At 46.3% G+C, this 19,030-nt stretch overlaps 1 long non-coding RNA gene across 1 annotated transcript; it reads left to right on the top strand.

Annotated features, from left to right (window-relative positions):
* Positions 1-13,724: 13,724 nt before the first annotated feature.
* On the top strand, positions 13,725-14,188 carry LOC130099497 (uncharacterized). The gene is made up of 3 exons (XR_008808397.1): positions 13,725-13,811; positions 13,900-13,968; positions 14,091-14,188. It is a non-coding gene; the product is annotated as an uncharacterized LOC130099497 (long non-coding RNA).
* Positions 14,189-19,030: the final 4,842 nt, after the last annotated feature.

Genomic DNA, 19,030 nt, shown 5'->3' with positions numbered 1-19,030 from the left:
GTTCCCGCTGAAGAGTCCAGCCATGTCCGAGCTGAGGTTGATGCCGGGAAGCTCACTAAGGCCAGACATGTCCCTGCTGAGGTTGATGGGAAGTTGACAACATCCTGCAATGTCCCAGCTGAAGAGTCTAGCCATGTCCCTGCTGAAGTTGATGGGAAGCTAACAGTATCCAACAATATCCCAGCTGAAGAGTCTAGCCATGTCCCTGCTGAGGTTGATGGGAAGTTGACAGTATCCAACAATGTCCCAGCTGAGGTTAATGGGAGATTGGCAGCATCCAGCCACGTCTCCGCTGAGGTTGATGGGAAGTTTACAGCATCCAGCCAAGTCCCTGCTGAGGTTGATGGGAAGTTGACAGCAACCAGCAATGTCCCAGCTGAAGAGTCAAGCCATGTCCCTGCTGAGGTCGATGGGAATTTGACAGCATCCAGCAGTATCCCAGCTGAACAGTCTAGCCTTGTACCTGCTGAGGTTGGTGGGAAGTTGACCACTTCCAGCAATGTCCCTGCTGAGGTTGATGGGAAATTGGCAGCATCCAGCAATCTCCCCAATGAGGTTGCTGGAAAGTGGACAGTATCCAACAATGTGCCAGCTGAGGTCGATGGGATTTTGACCGCATCCAGCAGTATCCCAGCTGAACAGTCTAGCCTTGTACCTGCTGAGGTTGATGGGAAGTTGACCACATCCAGCAATGTCCCTGCTGAGGTTGATGGGAAATTGGCAGCATCCAGCAATGTCCCCACTGAGGTTGATGGAAAGTGGACCGTATCCAAAAACATCCCAGCTGAAGTGTCTAGCCATGTCCCTGCTGAGGTTGATGGGAAGTTGACAGTATCCAACAGTGTCCCAGCTGAGGTTAATGGGAAATTGACAGCGTCCAGCCACGTTTCCGCTGAGGTTGATGGGAAGTTGACAGCATCCAGCCAAGTCCCAGCTGAAGAGTCAAGCCATGTCCCTGCTGAGGTTGATGGGAAGCTAACAGTATCCAACAATATCCCAGCTGAAGAGTCTAGCCATGTCCCTGCTGAGGTTGATGGGAAGTTGACAGTATCCAACAATGTCCCAGCTGAGGTTAATGGGAGATTGGCAGCATCCAGCCACGTCTCCGCTGAGGTTGATGGGAAGTTGACAGCATCCAGCAATGTCCCTGCTGAGGTTGATGGGAAATTGACAGCATCCAGCCAAGTCCCTGCTGAGGTTGATGGGAAATTGGCAGCATCCAGCAATGTCCCTGATGAGGTTGATGGGAAGTTAACATCATCCAGCAATGTTCCATCTGAAGAGTCTAGCCATGTACCTGCTGAGGTTGATGGGAAGTTGACATCATCCAGCAATGTCCCTGCTGAGGTTGATGGGAAGTTGACAGCAAATGTCCTTGCTGAAGAGTCTAGCCAAGTCCCTGCTGAGGTTGATGGAAAATTGGCAGCCTCCAGCAATGTCCCTGCTGAGGTTGATGGGAAGTTGACAGCATCCAGCAATGTTCCATCTGAAGAGTCTAGCCATGTCCCCGCTGAGGTTGAAGGGAAGCTCACTGAGGCCAGCCATGTCCCTGCTGAGGTTGATGGGAAGTTGACAGCATCCAGCAATGTCCCAGCTGAATAGTCTAGCCATGTCCCTGCTGAGGTTGATGGAAAATTGGCAGCATCCAGCAATGTCCCTGCTGAGGTTGATGGGAAGTTGACAGTATCCAACAATGTCCCAGCTGAAGAGACTAGCCATGTCCCTGCTGAGGTTGATGGGAAGTTGACATCATCCAGCAATGTCCCTGCTGAGGTTGATGGGAAGTGGACAGTATCCAACAATGTCCCAGCTGAAGAGGCTAGCCATGTCCCAGCTGAGGTTGGTTGGAAATTGGCAGCATCTAGCCATGTCCCCAATGAGGTTGCGGGAAAGTGGACAATATCCAACAATGTGCCAGCTGAGGTTGAGGGGAAGTTGACAGCTTTCAGCCATGTACCTGCTGAGGTTGAGGGGAAGTTGACATCATCAAGCAATGTCCCTGCTGAGGTTGATGGGAAGACGACAGTATCCAGCAATGTCCCAGCTGAAGGAACTAGCCATGTACCTGCTGAGGTTGATGAGAAGTTGCCATCAAGCAATGTCCCTGCTGAGGTTGATGGGAAGTTGACCGTATCTAATAATGTCCAAGCTGAAGAGACTAGCCATGTCCCTGCTGAGGTTGAGGGGAAGTTGGCAGCATCTGGCCATGTCTCCAATGAGGTTGCTGGAAAGTGGACAGTATCCAACAATCTCCCAGCTGAAGAGTCTAGCCATGTCCCTGCTGAGGTTGATGGGAAATTGTCAGCATCCAGCAGTGTCCCTGCTGAGGTTGAAGGAAAGCTCAATGAGGCCAGCCATGTCCCCACTGAGGTTGCTGGAAAGTATCCAATAATGTCCCAGCTGAAGAGTCTAGCCTAGTCCCTGCTGAGGTTGATGGGAAATTGGTAGCATCCAGCCAAGTCCCTGCTGAGGTTGATGGGAAATTGGCAGCATCCAGCCAAGTCCCTGCTGAGGTTGATGGGAAGTTGACAGTATCCAATAATGTCCTAGCTGAGGAGTCTAGCCGTGTCCCTACTGAGGTTGATTCGAAGTTGACAGCATCCAGCCATGTCCCTGCTGAGGTTGATGGGAAATTGTCAGCATCCAGCAATGTCCCAGCTGAGGTTGATGGGAAATTGTCAGCATCCAGGAGTGTCCCAGCTGAGGTTGATGGGCAGCTAACAGTGTCCAACAATGTCCCAGATGAGGTTGATGGGAAGCTAACAGTATCCAACAATGTCCCAGCTGAGGTTGATGGTAAGCTAACAGTATCCAACAATGTCCCAGCTGAGGAGTCTAGCCATGTCCCTACTGAGGTTGATTCGAAGTTGACAGCATCCAGCCAAGCCCCTGCTGAGGTTGAGGGGAAGTTGGCAGCATCTAGCCATGTCTCCAATGAGGTTGCTGGAAAGTGGACAGTATCCAACAATGTCCCAGCTGAAGAGGCTAGCCATGTCCCAGCTGAGGTTGGTTGGAAATTGGCAGGGTCTAGCCATGTCCCCAATGAGGTTGTGGGAAAGTGGACAATATCCAACAATGTCCCAGCTGAGGTTGATGGGAAATTGTCAGCATCCAGCAGTGTCCCTGCTGAGGTTGAAGGAAAGCTCAATGAGGCCAGCCATGTCTCTGCTGAGGTTGATGGGAAATTGACAGCATCCAGCCATGTCCCCACTGAGGTTGCTGGAAAGTGGACAGTATCCAACAATGTCCCAGCTGAAGAGGCTAGCCATGTCCCAGCTGAGGTTGGTTGGAAATTGGCAGGGTCTAGCCATGTCCCCAATGAGGTTGTGGGAAAGTGGACAATATCCAACAATGTCCCAGCTGAGGTTGAGGGGAAGTTGACAGCTTTCAGCCATGTACCTGCTGAGGTTGAGGGGAAGTTGGTATCATCCTGCAATGTCCCAGCTGAAGAGTCTAGCCATGTACCTGCTGAGGTTGATGGGAAGATGACCGTATCCAACAATGTCCAAGCTGAAGAGACTAGCCATGTACCTGCTGAGGTTGATGGGAAGATGACCGTATCCAACAATTTCCAAGCTGAAGAGACTAGCCATGTCCCTGCTGAGGTTGATGGGAAATTGTCAGCATCCAGCAGTGTCCCTGCTGAGGTTGAAGGAAAGCTCAATGAGGCCAGCCATGTCTCTGCTGAGGTTGATGGGAAATTGGCAGCATCCAGCCAAGTCCCTGCTGAGGTTGATGGGAAATTGGCAGCATCCAGCCAAGTCCCTGTTGAGGTTGATGGGAAGTTGACAGTATCCAATAATGTCCCAGCTGAGGAGTCTAGCCATGTCCCTACTGAGGTTGATGGGAAGTTGACAGTATCCAAAAATGTCCCAGCTGAAGAGACTAGCCATGTCCCTGCTGAGGTTGAGGGGAAGTTGGCAGCATCTAGCCATGCCTCCAATGAGGTTGCTGGAAAGTGGACAGTATCCAATGTCCCGACTGAGGAGTCTAGCCATGTCCCAGCTGAGGTTGATGGGAAGTTGACAGTATCCAATAATGTCCCAGCTGAGGAGTCTAGCCATGTCCCTACTGAGGTTGATGGGAAGTTGACAGTATCCAGCCAAGTCCCTGCTGAGGTTGATGGGAAGTTGACAGTATCCAAAAATGTCCCAGCTGAAGAGACTAGCCATGTCCCTGCTGAGGTTGATGGGAAGTTGACAGTATCCAGCAATGTCCCAGCTGAAGAGACTAGCCATGTCTCTGCTGAGGTTGATGGGAAATTGACAGCATCCAGCCATGTCCCCACTGAGGTTGCTAGAAAGTGGACAGTATCCAACAATGTCCCAGCTGAAGAGGCTAGCCATGTCCCAGCTGAGGTTGGTTGGAAATTGGCAGGGTCTAGCCATGTCCCCAATGAGGTTGTGGGAAAGTGGACAATATCCAACAATGTCCCAGCTGAGGTTGAGGGGAAGTTGACAGCTTTCAGCCATGTACCTGCTGAGGTTGAGGGGAAGTTGGTATCATCCTGCAATGTCCCAGCTGAAGAGTCTAGCCATGTACCTGCTGAGGTTGATGGGAAGATGACCGTATCCAACAATGTCCAAGCTGAAGAGACTAGCCATGTACCTGCTGAGGTTGATGGGAAGATGACCGTATCCAACAATTTCCAAGCTGAAGAGACTAGCCATGTCCCTGCTGAGGTTGATGGGAAATTGTCAGCATCCAGCAGTGTCCCTGCTGAGGTTGAAGGAAAGCTCAATGAGGCCAGCCATGTCTCTGCTGAGGTTGATGGGAAATTGGCAGCATCCAGCCAAGTCCCTGCTGAGGTTGATGGGAAATTGGCAGCATCCAGCCAAGTCCCTGTTGAGGTTGATGGGAAGTTGACAGTATCCAATAATGTCCCAGCTGAGGAGTCTAGCCATGTCCCTACTGAGGTTGATGGGAAGTTGACAGTATCCAAAAATGTCCCAGCTGAAGAGACTAGCCATGTCCCTGCTGAGGTTGAGGGGAAGTTGGCAGCATCTAGCCATGCCTCCAATGAGGTTGCTGGAAAGTGGACAGTATCCAATGTCCCGACTGAGGAGTCTAGCCATGTCCCAGCTGAGGTTGATGGGAAGTTGACAGTATCCAATAATGTCCCAGCTGAGGAGTCTAGCCATGTCCCTACTGAGGTTGATGGGAAGTTGACAGTATCCAGCCAAGTCCCTGCTGAGGTTGATGGGAAGTTGACAGTATCCAAAAATGTCCCAGCTGAAGAGACTAGCCATGTCCCTGCTGAGGTTGATGGGAAGTTGACAGTATCCAGCAATGTCCCAGCTGAAGAGACTAGCCATGTCCCAGCTGAGGTTGATGGGAAAATGTCAGCATCCAGCAGTGTCCCAGCTGAGGTTGAGGGGAAATTGGCAGCATCTAGCCATGTCTGCAATGAGGTTGCTGGAAAGTGGACCGTATCCAACAATGTCCCAGCTGAAGAGTCTAGCCATGTCCCTGCTGAGGTTAATGGGAAGCTAACAGTATCCAACAATGTCCCAGATGAGGTTGATGGGAAGCTAACAGTATCCAACAATGTCCCAGCTGAAGAGACTAGCCATGTCCCAGCTGAGGTTGATGGGAAAATGTCAGCATCCAGCAATGTCCCAGCTAAGGTTGAGGGGAAATTGGCAGAATCTAGCCATGTCTCCAATGAGGTTGCTGGAAAGTGGACAGTATCCAATAATGTCCCAGCTGAAGAGTCTAGCCATGTCCCTGCTGAGGTTGATGGGAAATTGTCAGCATCCAGCAGTGTCCCTGCTGAGGTTGAAGGGAAGCTCACTGAGGCCAGCCATGTCCCTGCTGAGGTTGATGGGAAGTTGACAGTATCCAGCAATGTCCCAGCTGAAGAGACTAGCCATGTCCCCGCTGAGGTTGATGGGAAGTTGACAGTATCCAGCAATGTCCCAGCTGAAGAGACTAGCCATGTCCCTGCTGAGGTTGATGGGAAATTGTCAGCATCCAGCAGTGTCCCTGCTGAGGTTGAAGGGAAGCTCACTGAGGCCAGCCATGTCCCTGCTGAGGTTGATGGGAAGTTGACAGTATCCAGCAATGTCCCAGCTGAAGAGACTAGCCATGTCCCTGCTGAGGTTGATGGGAAGTTGGCAGCATCCAGCAATGTCCCAGCTGAGGAGTCTAGCCATCTCCCTGCTGAGGTTGATGGTAAATTGTCAGCATCCAGCAGTGTCCCAGCTGAGGTTGAGGGGAAATTGGCAGCATCCAGCCAAGTCCCAGCTGAGGTTGATGGGAAGCTAACAGTATCCAACAATGTCCCAGCTGAAGAATCTAGCCATGTCCCCGCTGAGGTTGATGGGAAATTGACAGTATCAAGCCAAGTCCCTGCTCAGGTTGATGGGAAGTTGACAGCATCCAGCAAAATCCTAGCTGAACAGTCTAGCCAAATCCCTGCTGAGTTTGAGGGGAACTTGACTGCATCCAGCCGTGTCCCAGCTCAGGTTCTTGGGAGGTTGACATCCAGCCAAGTCCCTGCTGAGGTTGATGGGAAGTTGACAGCATCCAGCAATATCCTAGCTGAACAGTCCAGCCAAATCCCTGCTGAGTTTGAGGGGAAATTGACTGCATCCAGCCGTGTCCCAGCTCAGGTTCTTGGGAGGTTGACATCCAGCCAAGTCCCTGGTGAGGTTAATGGGAAGTTGAATAAATTTGCCAGACTTGAGCACAAGCACTCAGATGAATTGATTTAACTTTCAGATCTTGATTTTAGTCAATAAAACAAGCTATTTTTCTGGAAAATATCTGTTTTGTTTGATTCATCCTCTTTTGCATAACGTGTCCAAATGAACATCTAATGTCTTCAAAAAAATTCCAACAAGGTTATTTCATTGCATTTTTTAAATGTCCAAGTCTGCTTTGTTTTGGGGCCTGAAATTTGGTTCTTACGCACAAGTTTTTGAAAAAGAATGTATCATTTGTGCAAATGCATATTACTGTCACGGAATGCGGATATGAACCCAAACGCAGACAGTAATAAATAAAACACAGATTTAATAAACATACAGAAAGCAAAGACCCACGAGGGGGCAAACGAACGTTGACAAGACTAGACTAATAAACTTGACAATAACATGAGACTAGAACTAACAGGCAGGATACAAACTCTGATCACAGGAATACACAGCTCACAGAACAGGATGACAAGATACAAAACGAACAAGCACCGAGTAACAAACACAAGGACCTTAAATAAGGGACATCATCACCAGGGCACAGGTGACACCGATGAACAATCAAGACTAACGAGGAGAACAAGGGGGCGTGGCAAACAACACAAGACAACGCAAACACATAGCCCAAAACACAGGCCATGTGTTTGCACACACAACATAACAAATCGTGACATAACCTCCCTCTTACGGAGCGGCTACCAGACGCTCCACATGAGACATAACAGACCGTAACTCAGACACAAACCAACAAAACATAACTACTAACAACAATGGCAAACAAGAGTACATAATAACAGGATTGGGGTGACTCAATAAAAATAACACACAAGGGAGGGGGGGTGGGGGAACAAAAGAGTTCGTCAGCAGGGGTCCAGAGTGGATTGGTGAAGCAACAGTCCTAGACTCACTGGACATGGCCGGGGGTTGAGGGCAAGGAAACCGAACAGGTCTGGGTGGAGACACATAAGGTACAGTCTTGGGGAGAACATCTCGGGGTAACACAGTAGTAGGGGTAACCAGGGGAACCACAGGGAACAAAGCAGACGATTCTGAAGCTGGGACCGGACTGGGCTCCTTAGCTGGGACAGGGATGGACTCGTTCACCTTCCCATCTACCTCAGCGTGGACAGGCTTGGACTCCTTAGCTGGGACAGGACTGGGCTCGGTCACCTCTCCATCGACCTCAGCGTGGACAGGACTGGCCGCAGCGGGCTGGAGAGTCGATGCGGGTCCCGGAAGAAACTGAGACGGAGGACATGAAGCTTTCCTCCTCTTCCTCCTTGGCCGCGGAGCAGAAACCATAGCCGGACTTGTAATCGGTACCGGGGTCGTTACAGCAAGTGGAGGGACCACCACCGACAATGCTGACTTAGTAGATGCGCCTTCCGATGCAGACTCCCTCGACACCCGTCTTCCTTGCTTTCCGCAAAGGCTTCCAGCTACGGCAGGTGCTTTGGGAGTCGAGGTGAAGAGAACATGATCCCCAAGCGCTGCAACGGCCAGGACTCGACCCTCCGGAACCACCGGCAATGATGAAGATGTCACTGTCCTAGTAGGACCCTGCCGCTCTCCTCGACACACAAGGTTCACCACTTCACTGAACGGGCGTCGGATCAGCCCCTCCCGTTCACACATAGGAGGAGGTGCATTGAGACCCGCAATGAAAAAGGAGTTTAAGAGGATCTCTGGCATGAAACTCCTCTTCTCATCAACACCCTGGACATATCTCTCCAGGGACTTCTCTCCCTGGGGAGGAAACGGAGTCCTACCTCCCTTCATATCAGTGGTTAGCGTCAGCCACCATTCTTCGTGGTCCTCCGACTGGCCTCTTGCAGGACAAGACATATTGTCTGCTGGGTTCAAAAAATGGCTTGTTCGTTCTGTCACGGAATGCGGATATGAACCCAAACGCAGACAGTAATAAATAAAACACAGATTTAATAAACATACAGAAAGCAAAGACCCACGAGGGGGCAAACGAACGTTGACAAGACTAGACTAATAAACTTGACAATAACATGAGACTAGAACTAACAGGCAGGATACAAACTCTGATCACAGGAATACACAGCTCACAGAACAGGATGACAAGATACAAAACGAACAAGCACCGAGTAACAAACACAAGGACCTTAAATAAGGGACATCATCACCAGGGCACAGGTGACACCGATGAACAATCAAGACTAACGAGGAGAACAAGGGGGCGTGGCAAACAACACAAGACAACGCAAACACATAGCCCAAAACACAGGCCATGTGTTTGCACACACAACATAACAAATCGTGACAATTACATGTTCAGAGTACACGAGTACTTAACCAAAAGAACAATGGTGGACTGTTTGCGCTGCTCAATATATGGAGTTTATTAACGCTTCTCCAGCAAAGTGTAGCTTTACTACAAACAGTGGAGATGTATTTAAATTAGGGCTGTCAATCGATTAATTTTTAATCTAATTAATTACATACTCTGTAATTATTAATCTAAATTAATCGCATACACAATCTTACAATGTTTACATGGTAGAATTTCTGGTAAGCTACGTTTTTATTATTATTGCTTGACACAAATTTCACGATTTCAATTTAATTCTTGTGATTTGATGCAATATTGACTCATTTGGATAAATATTAGGTACACAAGATAGGCATTCATTTTTCTCAAGAAAAAAAACCATCTCACCCAATGCTGTAAAAATACAGAGAGCCATATCAGCTGGTAGTATTTAAGGTTAAAAATAGCTCAAATTAAATATAATGCGTGTTTATTACAAATAACAACTTTGATAAGTAAAAATAAATATAATACATATGTAATATAGTAGTAGGCTACATAAATTTAGAAAAAACACTCTCTATAGCTCTTTTTTTATAGCCAACTATAACGTGCTATCATATGGTCATGAAATTACTTTCCTGAGGTAACTTAGGCTAAATGTTATGTGACATAATTGTTCTCCAGCTGTTTTATTGACCTCTTTTCGCGGTTGAAAAACACTGATTGATCGAGGAATATACATTTCGGTAAGTTTTAGGCTGCCCTACTGTATCTTTCAACATTGTTCATTCGTGTTTATTTACTATTAGCTAGAGATGATTGGTTCACGTGCCGCTATAGGGATCTGTCATGTCACATTTACAAGCGCCAACGGTATTTATTGTTTGATTTTCGTAATAAAATTGACAGAATCTGAGAGCTGAGATTTTTTTAATATCATAAGTAACGTGCTCTGTCTTGTCTGTTTCCGTGTCCTCTCTTTGGTGCGCGATTTTTCTGTACGTGAGAAAATGGTTGTGTGACGTGAAAGACCGTGAAAAGTTACAACACACACACACACAAGCCCGCTTTCTCTCAGACATACTCACCGACTCATGCACACACTCCTGGATGCTTTGCATTGATGTGGTACTTTAGAGTTGACGAACTCCGTTTGTTATAAGTAAATGTTTCAAACAATCAAGCAGCGCGTTCTTGTCTCCCTCCTTTTTACACGAATGGTGGCTACGGCTAGAACGGCTCCGCAAAGGTCAAAACGGAATGGATTAATCTGCGTTATTTTTTTTAACGCGTTATTTCTTCTCAGATTAATTCATCGAAATTAACGCGTTATTTTGACAGCCCTAATTTAAATGCGTCAAAGAATGCTTGTGCACAGGCATGTATAAGGGATATAGCCAACTACTGGCCAGGCAGCAGAATACAGTGTTTTTAGTTGCTTTTGTTGATCTGTGAATGGGGATGTCTTGTAACCGTGATGTTGTCTGTATGTGAAACCTCACATACCTTTTAGTATTTTGTTGTCAATAAAATGCACCCTAAAACTGCATTTAAAAATTGGCACAATGTGGTTTTTGGGTGAGTATTGCATGTCCCTGTGCAGAATGTGAAGTCACCTTTATGAAGCGCTTTATACAAGTTGTTTCAAAACAGCTTTACAATGATAACAGGAAAATTGTGCATTTCAGCTGAAGTCAGTTCAGTGTTGATTCAGTTCAGTTGAAAAGATAAATTATTAAATTAATTTCATCTGTAAAGCAGTTACAAAAAAAATGTCATCCAGCTCAGTTCAGTTTTCATACAGCATTGTTGTCAGATCAATAATATTGTTGAATATTACTTGTTGCTTAAGGCTTTCCGGTATTGTTGGTAACATGCTGTTGCTCAAGCTTTTTAGGTACTGCTAACATGCTTGTTGCCTTGGCTCACTCGGGTAACTGCAAAAAAAAAAACATTCAGATTTGCGCTCAGTTTATGTTGGGGGATATTGGCATATGGTTTTGTTTTGGGGGTTATTGCTGCTCTCCCTGCTCTTATGCATTTTAGGCTGCATGGATGCGCAGGGAGTTCTTGCCCAGAACGGAACCATACCGCCCATCCAAACTGTACGCTAATTGTCAATCGTATTTGACGATAGTGGTCCTGACAGAAATCAGACGCCATTTTTCTTATGGTGCAACGAGTACATAAGGATTTATAGGAAGTGTTCCCGGTTCCGGCTGACATAATCTATGCAGCCTAACATTGAATTATAAAAATGTATAATATGTTATGTGTATGCTAGGTCAAAGAGATGTGTGATTTTAGTCTAGATTTAAACTGACAGAGTGTGTCTGCTTCCCGGACAATGTTTGGAAGACTGTTTGAAGACCGCCAGCAGTCGATTTTGATATTTTAGGTATTATCAACTGTCCGGAATTTTGAGATCGCAATAGACGTGAAGGACTATAATGCGTTAAGAGCTTGCTCAAGTACTCGCTAAACCATTTAGTGCTTTGTATGTTATCAGCAATATTTTGAAATTTATACAATGTTTAATAGGAAGCTGTGGTGGCAAACAATTTTCTATTACTGAGAGACAAACATGTACCAATTGTCTTTAAAGATTATTTATTCTCTTGAAAGGAACGGTCAGCAATCATACAGTCATTCAGAGTGGCTGCAGACTGTGACAATGTGAGGAGGGCATCCTTCCTTCTTTATAGTCCCTACCCCACCCCCCAAAGTTATTTCTCTATGCCAAATGATTGCCTTAGCCATAACTAACACTTCGTTAGATTTGCTTATCTTATAGTGGAGGCCCTCTGTCTCGGTCATACACATCAGCCACACATTACTTTTTGTCAAGTCACCTACACAAGGTCATACAGATTATTCTGTTCTGACCAATTGCGTAGCTTGAGCAAAGCAAGCAAACTTTCATCTGCAATGGTGAAAGTCTCAAATTGGTTAAGTCTTGTTTGTCTCTTAATGTAAGCAAAACAGTTTGCATGTATTTCACTGTACGAAAACAGAACTCGTCATTCCAGACATCATATTTAATGGTGAAGCAATCAAATCTGTGACACATGTTAAATATTTAGGAATAATAATAGACCAACACCTGTCTTTTAAAAAGCAAGTAAGAAGGGTTATAAATAATGTTAAATATAATTTAAATAATTTAAAAATAATTTCTTAATAATTTTAATAATTTCTAAATCAGCTGCACTACTTTTTGTACATACTCTGATTCTCCCTCACTTGTCATATTGTATAACAACTTGGTCACAAGCAGGTGCAACTACACTTAAGCTGGTGTACTCCCTCCATAAACAAATTATGAAAGTGCTAGACAAAAATACAAGGGACTATCATCATTGTACTATTTTGAAAAGGTTCAATTTTTTAAATTTTAATAATTTTGTATTTTATACTGATGTGTGCCTGATGTACTAAATTATTCATAATCTTGCTCCCCCTCCTCTTAAGGGATGCCTGGCCCATAACGGAAGTGCCGGTTGGACTACAGCATCTGCCAGGGGAGATTTTAGCTTTTTCGGTTACAGTAGTGGGGATATGGAATTCCTTACCCACAAACATCCGAAGCATTGATAGCTTCTCAATTTAAAAAAAAAAAAAAAAAGCTTAAGTACTGGCTACTATCAGAACAAATCTGCAACCATTAATGACTGTGTTGTAAATTATCTGTTTTATATACTGATTTAGTAAATCTCACATTCCTGGACATATGTATTGTGATGTTTTATGTGGTGTATATGTAATATTGTATGTTATTTTATTTGTTTACCTGCCCAGGGGCAGCAGATGTAAATTAGCTATTAGCCAACTCTGGTGCAATTATTTTTAATTGTGCATTGTCCCTGTAAAAATAAACAATAAAATGAAACGAAATGAAAGGCTTAACAGACTTAGCATACAACTTGAAAAAAGAACTCCAGAAAGCAGTCTTCATAACTTTAGTGAATTTAATGGTGATTCGCTTCTCAATATTTTTTTCTGTAAAACTACAAACAAGTAGAAAAAATGTATGAATATTATGTTCATATTTACATACACATAACCAGCTTAACATTAAGTCAGGCAGCTCAGAAAAATAAAACTACTTCTAAAATTATTTTTCTGATTACACTGGCAGAATGTGTTCTTGTGTTCAGCATAAACTCATGAAGATTTTTCAGACAACAAGACTTAATATATAATGTCATCTTGATTCTCAAGTAAATGTATCTTGATTTAAGAATGTTAAGATACTCAGGAAGAAAATCTTTTTTTTTTTTTTTTTTTATATTCATGACAAACAACTTTGATTTGTGCACTGCTTGCAGAATAGTGCTCTGGTAAAAGTAGCAACAGTATATCTTGACTACATTTTTTTAATGTTTGACAGTAGGTTTTAAAATAAAGTAGTGTAATGAGCTAAATAATTCATTTACTTTGTTTGACTCTTTTGACACTTTCCCTCTTTATTTATCTGTTTAGATGTTGTCACTTAAATTCAACTTAGTTGTTTTTGTGTCTGAGAAATGGTCTGGTTTAATAGAAAAAAAACATATAATCTGATGTGTTAAGGAAAGATAAATTTAGCAAATTACAATAGTGATTTTTCAACCAACCAATGAGTGCACGGGAATGTTAACGAGCAGATCCTCTGTCACTAATTTCACTGTAACAATCCCAGGTGATGAAAATCTGTGTTTTTTTAAAAGCCCTGGCTTGAAGACTGTTTTTAGAAAGCATAGAGAGGATGGTGATTGTTTCATCTGTAATCAAGATGGCAATTTCAAACTTTATGTTTTTGGTCTTTTTGTGTCACCAACTGGTGCCCAATGGTAAAGCTGTTTTCACTTTAGTGTAAGGTTTCAAATGTGAAATACACATGTAACGTTTTTCTTTTTTTACCTTACATCTTGTTTTCAGGATTTGCCTCTCCAGTTGGGCGTCATTTTTACCAGACTGATATTGAACAAGCACGCTTGGAGAGCAAAGGTTTGTAACTATTATATAGTGGTTAACATGAATTTTTTTATTTTTTTTTTACACTATCCAAAGTTAACTTTAACGAGGCCTGATTACTTGTATTCAAGTTAGTAATACATTTTATGTTCCAGATGGTCCCTTGTCTGTCCCTTGTGTGAACAGACAAAATCCAACATGGCCAGTGGTAGTGAAATGTAAAATGGCTGTTGAGATGTCTTTGCCGAATGCATCTGGGCCAACTATCCAAAAAGGTGACTTTTGTGCTGATGCTATGAGGTTGAGGTTGACAGAGACACTGAGGAAAGAAAACTATTTATTTATTATTTATTTTAAACCAATATTCTTTAGGCATTGATTGGAAGTTGATGGAGACCAACCCTCTTCCTGCTGAGGTGGATGAGAAGTTAACAGCATCAAGCCATGTTCCCGCTGAAGAGTCCAGCCATGTCCGAGCTGAGGTTGATGTTGGGAAGCTCTCTAAGGCCAGCCATGTCCCTGCTGAGGTTGATGGGAAGTTGACAACATCCTGCAATGTGCCAGCTGAAGAGTCTAGCCATGTCCCTGCTGAGGTTAATGGGAAGCTCACTGAGGCCAGCCATGCCCCTGCTGAGGTTGATGGGAAAATGACAGCATCCAGCCAAGTCCCAGCTGAAGAGTCAAGCCATGTCCCTGCTGAGGTTGATGGGAAGCTAAGAGTATCCAACAATATCCCAGCTGAAGAGTCTAGCCATGTCCCTGCTGAGGTTGATGGGAAGTTGACAGTATCCAACAATGTCCCAGCTGAGGTTAATGGGAGATTGGCAGCATCCAGCCACGTCTCCGCTGAGGTTGATGGGAAGTTTACAGCATCCAGCCAAGTCCCTGCTGAGGTTGATGGGAAGTTGACAGCAACCAGCAATGTCCCAGCTGAAGAGTCAAGCCATGTCCCTGCTGAGGTTGATGGGAATTTGACAGCATCCAGCAGTATCCCAGCTGAACAGTCTAGCCTTGTACCTGCTGAGGTTGGTGGGAAGTTGACCACTTCCAGCCATGTCCCTACTGAGGTTGATGGGAAATTGGCAGCATCCAGCAATCTCCCCAATGAGGTTGCTGGAAAGTGGACAGTATCCAACAATGTGCCAGCTGATGTCGATGGGAATTTGACCGCATCCAGCAGTATCCCAGCTGAACAGTCTAGCCTTGTACCTGCTGAGGTTGATGGGAAGTTGACCACATCCAGCAATGTCCCTGGTGAGGTTGATGGGAAATTGGCAGAATCCAGCAGTGTCCCAGCTGAGGTTAATGGGAAATTGGCAGCATCCAGCCACGTTTCCGCTGAGGTTGATGGGAAGTTGACAACATCCTGCAATGTCCCAGCTGAAGAGTCTAGCCATGTCCCTGCTGAGGTTAATGGGAAGCTCACTGAGGCCAGCCATGCCCCTGCTGAGGTTGATGGGAAAATGACAGCATCCAGCCAAGTCCCAGCTGAAGAGTCAAGCCATGTCCCTGCTGAGGTTGATGGGAAGCTAACAGTATCCAACAATATCCCAGCTGAAGAGTCTAGCCCTGTCCCTGCTGAGGTTGATGGGAAGTTGACAGTATCCAACAATGTCCCAGCTGAGGTTAATGGGAGATTGGCAGCATCCAGCCATGTCTCCGCTGAGGTTGATGGGAAGTTTGCAGCATCCAGCCAAGTCCCTGCTGAGGTTGATGGGAAGTTGACAGCAACCAGCAATGTCCCAGCTGAAGAGTCAAGCCATGTCCCTGCTGAGGTTGATGGGAATTTGACCGCATCCAGCAGTATCCCAGCTGAACAGTCTAGCCTTGTACCTGCTGAGGTTGATGGGAAGTTGACCACATCCAGCAATGTCCCTGCTGAGGTTGATGGGAAATTGGCAGCATCCAGCAATGTCCCCACTGAGGTTGCTGGAAAGTGGACCGTATCCAACAACATCCCAGCTGAAGTGTCTAGCCATGTCCCTGCTGAGGTTGATGGGAAGTTGACAGTATCCAACAGTGTCCCAGCTGAGGTTAATGGGAAATTGGCAGCATCCAGCCACGTTTCCGCTGAGGTTGATGGGAAGTTGACAGCATCCAGCAATGTCCCTGCTGAGGTTGATGGGAAATTGACAGCATCCAGCCAAGTCCCTGCTGAGGTTGATGGAAAATTGGCAGCCTCCAGCAATGTCCCTGCTGAGGTTGATGGGAAGTTGACAGCATCCAGCAATGTTCCATCTGAAGAGTCTAGCCATGTCCCTGCTGAGGTTGATGGGAAATTGACAGCATCCAGCCAAGTCCCTGCTGAGGTTGATGGAAAATTGGCAGCCTCCAGCAATGTCCCTGCTGAGGTTGATGGGAAGTTGACATCATCCAGCAATGTCCCTGCTGAGGTTGATGGGAAGTTGACAGCAAATGTCCTTGCTGAAGAGTCTAGCCATGTCCCTGCTGAGGTTGATGGAAAATTGGCCGCCTCCAGCAATGTCCCTGCTGAAGAGACTAGCCATGTCCCGGCTGAGGTTGAAGGGAAGCTCACTGAGGCCAGCCATGTCCCTGCTGATATTGATGGGAAGTTGACAGCATCCAGCAATGTCCCAGCTGAAGAGTCTAGCCATGTCCCTGCTGAGGTTGATGGAAAATTGGCAGCATCCAGCAATGTCCCTGCTGAGGTTGATGGGAAGTTGACAGTATCCAACAATGTCCCAGCTGAAGAGACTAGCCATGTCCCTGCTGAGGTTGATGGGAAGTTGACATCATCCAGCAATGTCCCTGCTGAGGTTGATGGGAAGTGGACAGTATCCAACAATGTCCCAGCTGAAGAGGCTAGCCATGTCCCAGCTGAGGTTGGTTGGAAATTGGCAGCATCTAGCCATGTCCCCAATGAGGTTGCGGGAAAGTGGACAATATCCAACAATGTGCCAGCTGAGGTTGAGGGGAAGTTGACAGCTTTCAGCCATGTACCTGCTGAGGTTGATGGGAAGTTGACATCATCAAGCAATGTCCCTGCTGAGGTTGATGGGAAGTTGACCGTATCTAATAATGTCCAAGCTGAAGAGACTAGCCATGTCCCTGCTGAGGTTGAGGGGAAGTTGGCAGCATCTAGCCATGTCTCCAATGAGGTTGCTGGAAAGTGGACAGTATCCAACAATCTCCCAGCTGAAGAGTCTAGCCATGTCCCTGCTGAGGTTGATGGGAAGTTGTCAGCATCCTGCAATGTCCCTGCTGAGGTTGAAGGAAAGCTCAATGAGGCCAGCCATGTCCCTGCTGAGGTTGATGGGAAATTGTCAGCATCCAGCAGTGTCCCTGCTGAGGTTGAAGGAAAGCTCAATGAGGCCAGCCATGTCCCCACTGAGGTTGCTGGAAAGTGGAAAGTATCCAATAATGTCCCAGCTGAAGAGTCTAGCCAAGTCCCTGCTGAGGTTGATGGGAAATTGGCAGCATCCAGCCAAGTCCCTGCTGAGGTTGATGGGAAGTTGGCAGCATCCAGCCAAGTCCCTGCTGAGGTTGATGGGAAGTTGACAGTATCCAATAATGTCCTAGCTGAGGAGTCTTGCCGTGTCCCTACTGAGGTTGATTCGAAGTTGACAGCATCCAGCCAAGTCCCTGCTGAGGTTGATGGGAAGTTGACAGTATCCAGCAATGTCACAGCTGAAGAGTCTAGCCATGTCCCTGCTGAGGTTGATGGGAAATTGTCAGCATCCAGCAGTGTCCCAGATGAGGTTGATGGGAAGCTAACAGTATCCAACAATGTCCCAGCTGAGGTTGATGGTAAGCTAACAGTATCCAACAATGTCCCAGCTGAGGAGTCTAGCCATGTCCCTGCTGAGGTTGAGGGGAAGTTGGCAGCATCTAGCCATGTCTCCAATGAGGTTGCTGGAAAGTGGACAGTATCCAACAATGTCCCAGCTGAAGAGGCTAGCCATGTCCCAGCTGAGGTTGGTTGGAAATTGGCAGGGTCTAGACATGTCCCCAATGAGGTTGTGGGAAAGTGGACAATATCCAACAATGTCCCAGCTGAGGTTGAGGGGAAGTTGACAGCTTTCAGCCATGTACCTGCTGAGGTTGAGGGGAAGATGACCGTATCCAACAATGTCCAAGCTGAAGAGACTAGCCATGTACCTGCTGAGGTTGATGGGAAGATGACCTTATCCAACATTGTCCAAGCTGAAGAGACTAGCCATGTCCCTGCTGAGGTTGATGGGAAATTGTCAGCATCCAGCAGTGTCCCTGCTGAGGTTGAAGGAAAGCTCAATGAGGCCAGCCATGTCTCTGCTGAGGTTGATGGGAAATTGACAGCATCCAGCCATGTCCCCACTGAGGTTGCTGGAAAGTGGAAAGTATCCAATGTCCCAGCTGAAGAGTCTAGCCAAGTCCCTGCTGAGGTTGATGGGAAATTGGCAGCATCCAGCAGTGTCCCTACTGAGGTTGAAGGAAAGCTCAATGAGGCCAGCCATGTCTCTGCTGAGGTTGATGGGAAATTGGCAGCATCCAGCCAAGTCCCTGTTGAGGTTGATGGGAAGTTGACAGTATCCAATAATGTCCCAGCTGAGGAGTCTAGCCATGTCCCAGCTGAGGTTGATGGGAAGTTGACAGTATCCAATAATGTCTCAACTGAGGAGTCTAGCCATGTCCCAGCTGAGGTTGATGGGAAGTTGACAGTATCCAATAATGTCCCAGCTGAGGAGTCTAGCCATGTCCCTACTGAGGTTGATGGGAAGTTGACAGTATCCAGCCAAGTCCCTGCTGAGGTTGATGGGAAGTTGACAGTATCCAAAAATGTCCCAGCTGAAGAGACTAGCCATGTCCCTGCTGAGGTTGATGGGAAGTTGACCGTATCCAGCAATGTCCCAGCTGAAGAGACTAGCCTTGTCCCAGCTGAGGTTGATGGGATATTGTCAGCATCCAGCAGTGTCCCAGCTGAGGTTGAGGGGAAATTGGCAGCATCTAGCCATGTCTCCAATGAGGTTGCTGGAAAGTGGACCGTATCCAACAATGTCCCAGCTGAAGAGTCTAGCCATGTCCCTGCTGAGGTTAATGGGAAATTGGCAGCATCCAGCCAAGACCCAGCTGAGGTTGATGGGAAGCTAACAGTGTC

This window comes from Rhinichthys klamathensis, unplaced genomic scaffold (assembly GCF_029890125.1).
Source record: "Rhinichthys klamathensis goyatoka isolate OS25496 unplaced genomic scaffold, OSU_Roscu_1.1 h1tg000230l_1, whole genome shotgun sequence".
NCBI classification, from domain to species: Eukaryota; Metazoa; Chordata; class Actinopteri; order Cypriniformes; family Leuciscidae; genus Rhinichthys; species Rhinichthys klamathensis.
The sequence above is the reverse complement of the archived record's forward strand: the minus strand, read 5'-3'. Positions and strand labels throughout refer to the sequence as shown.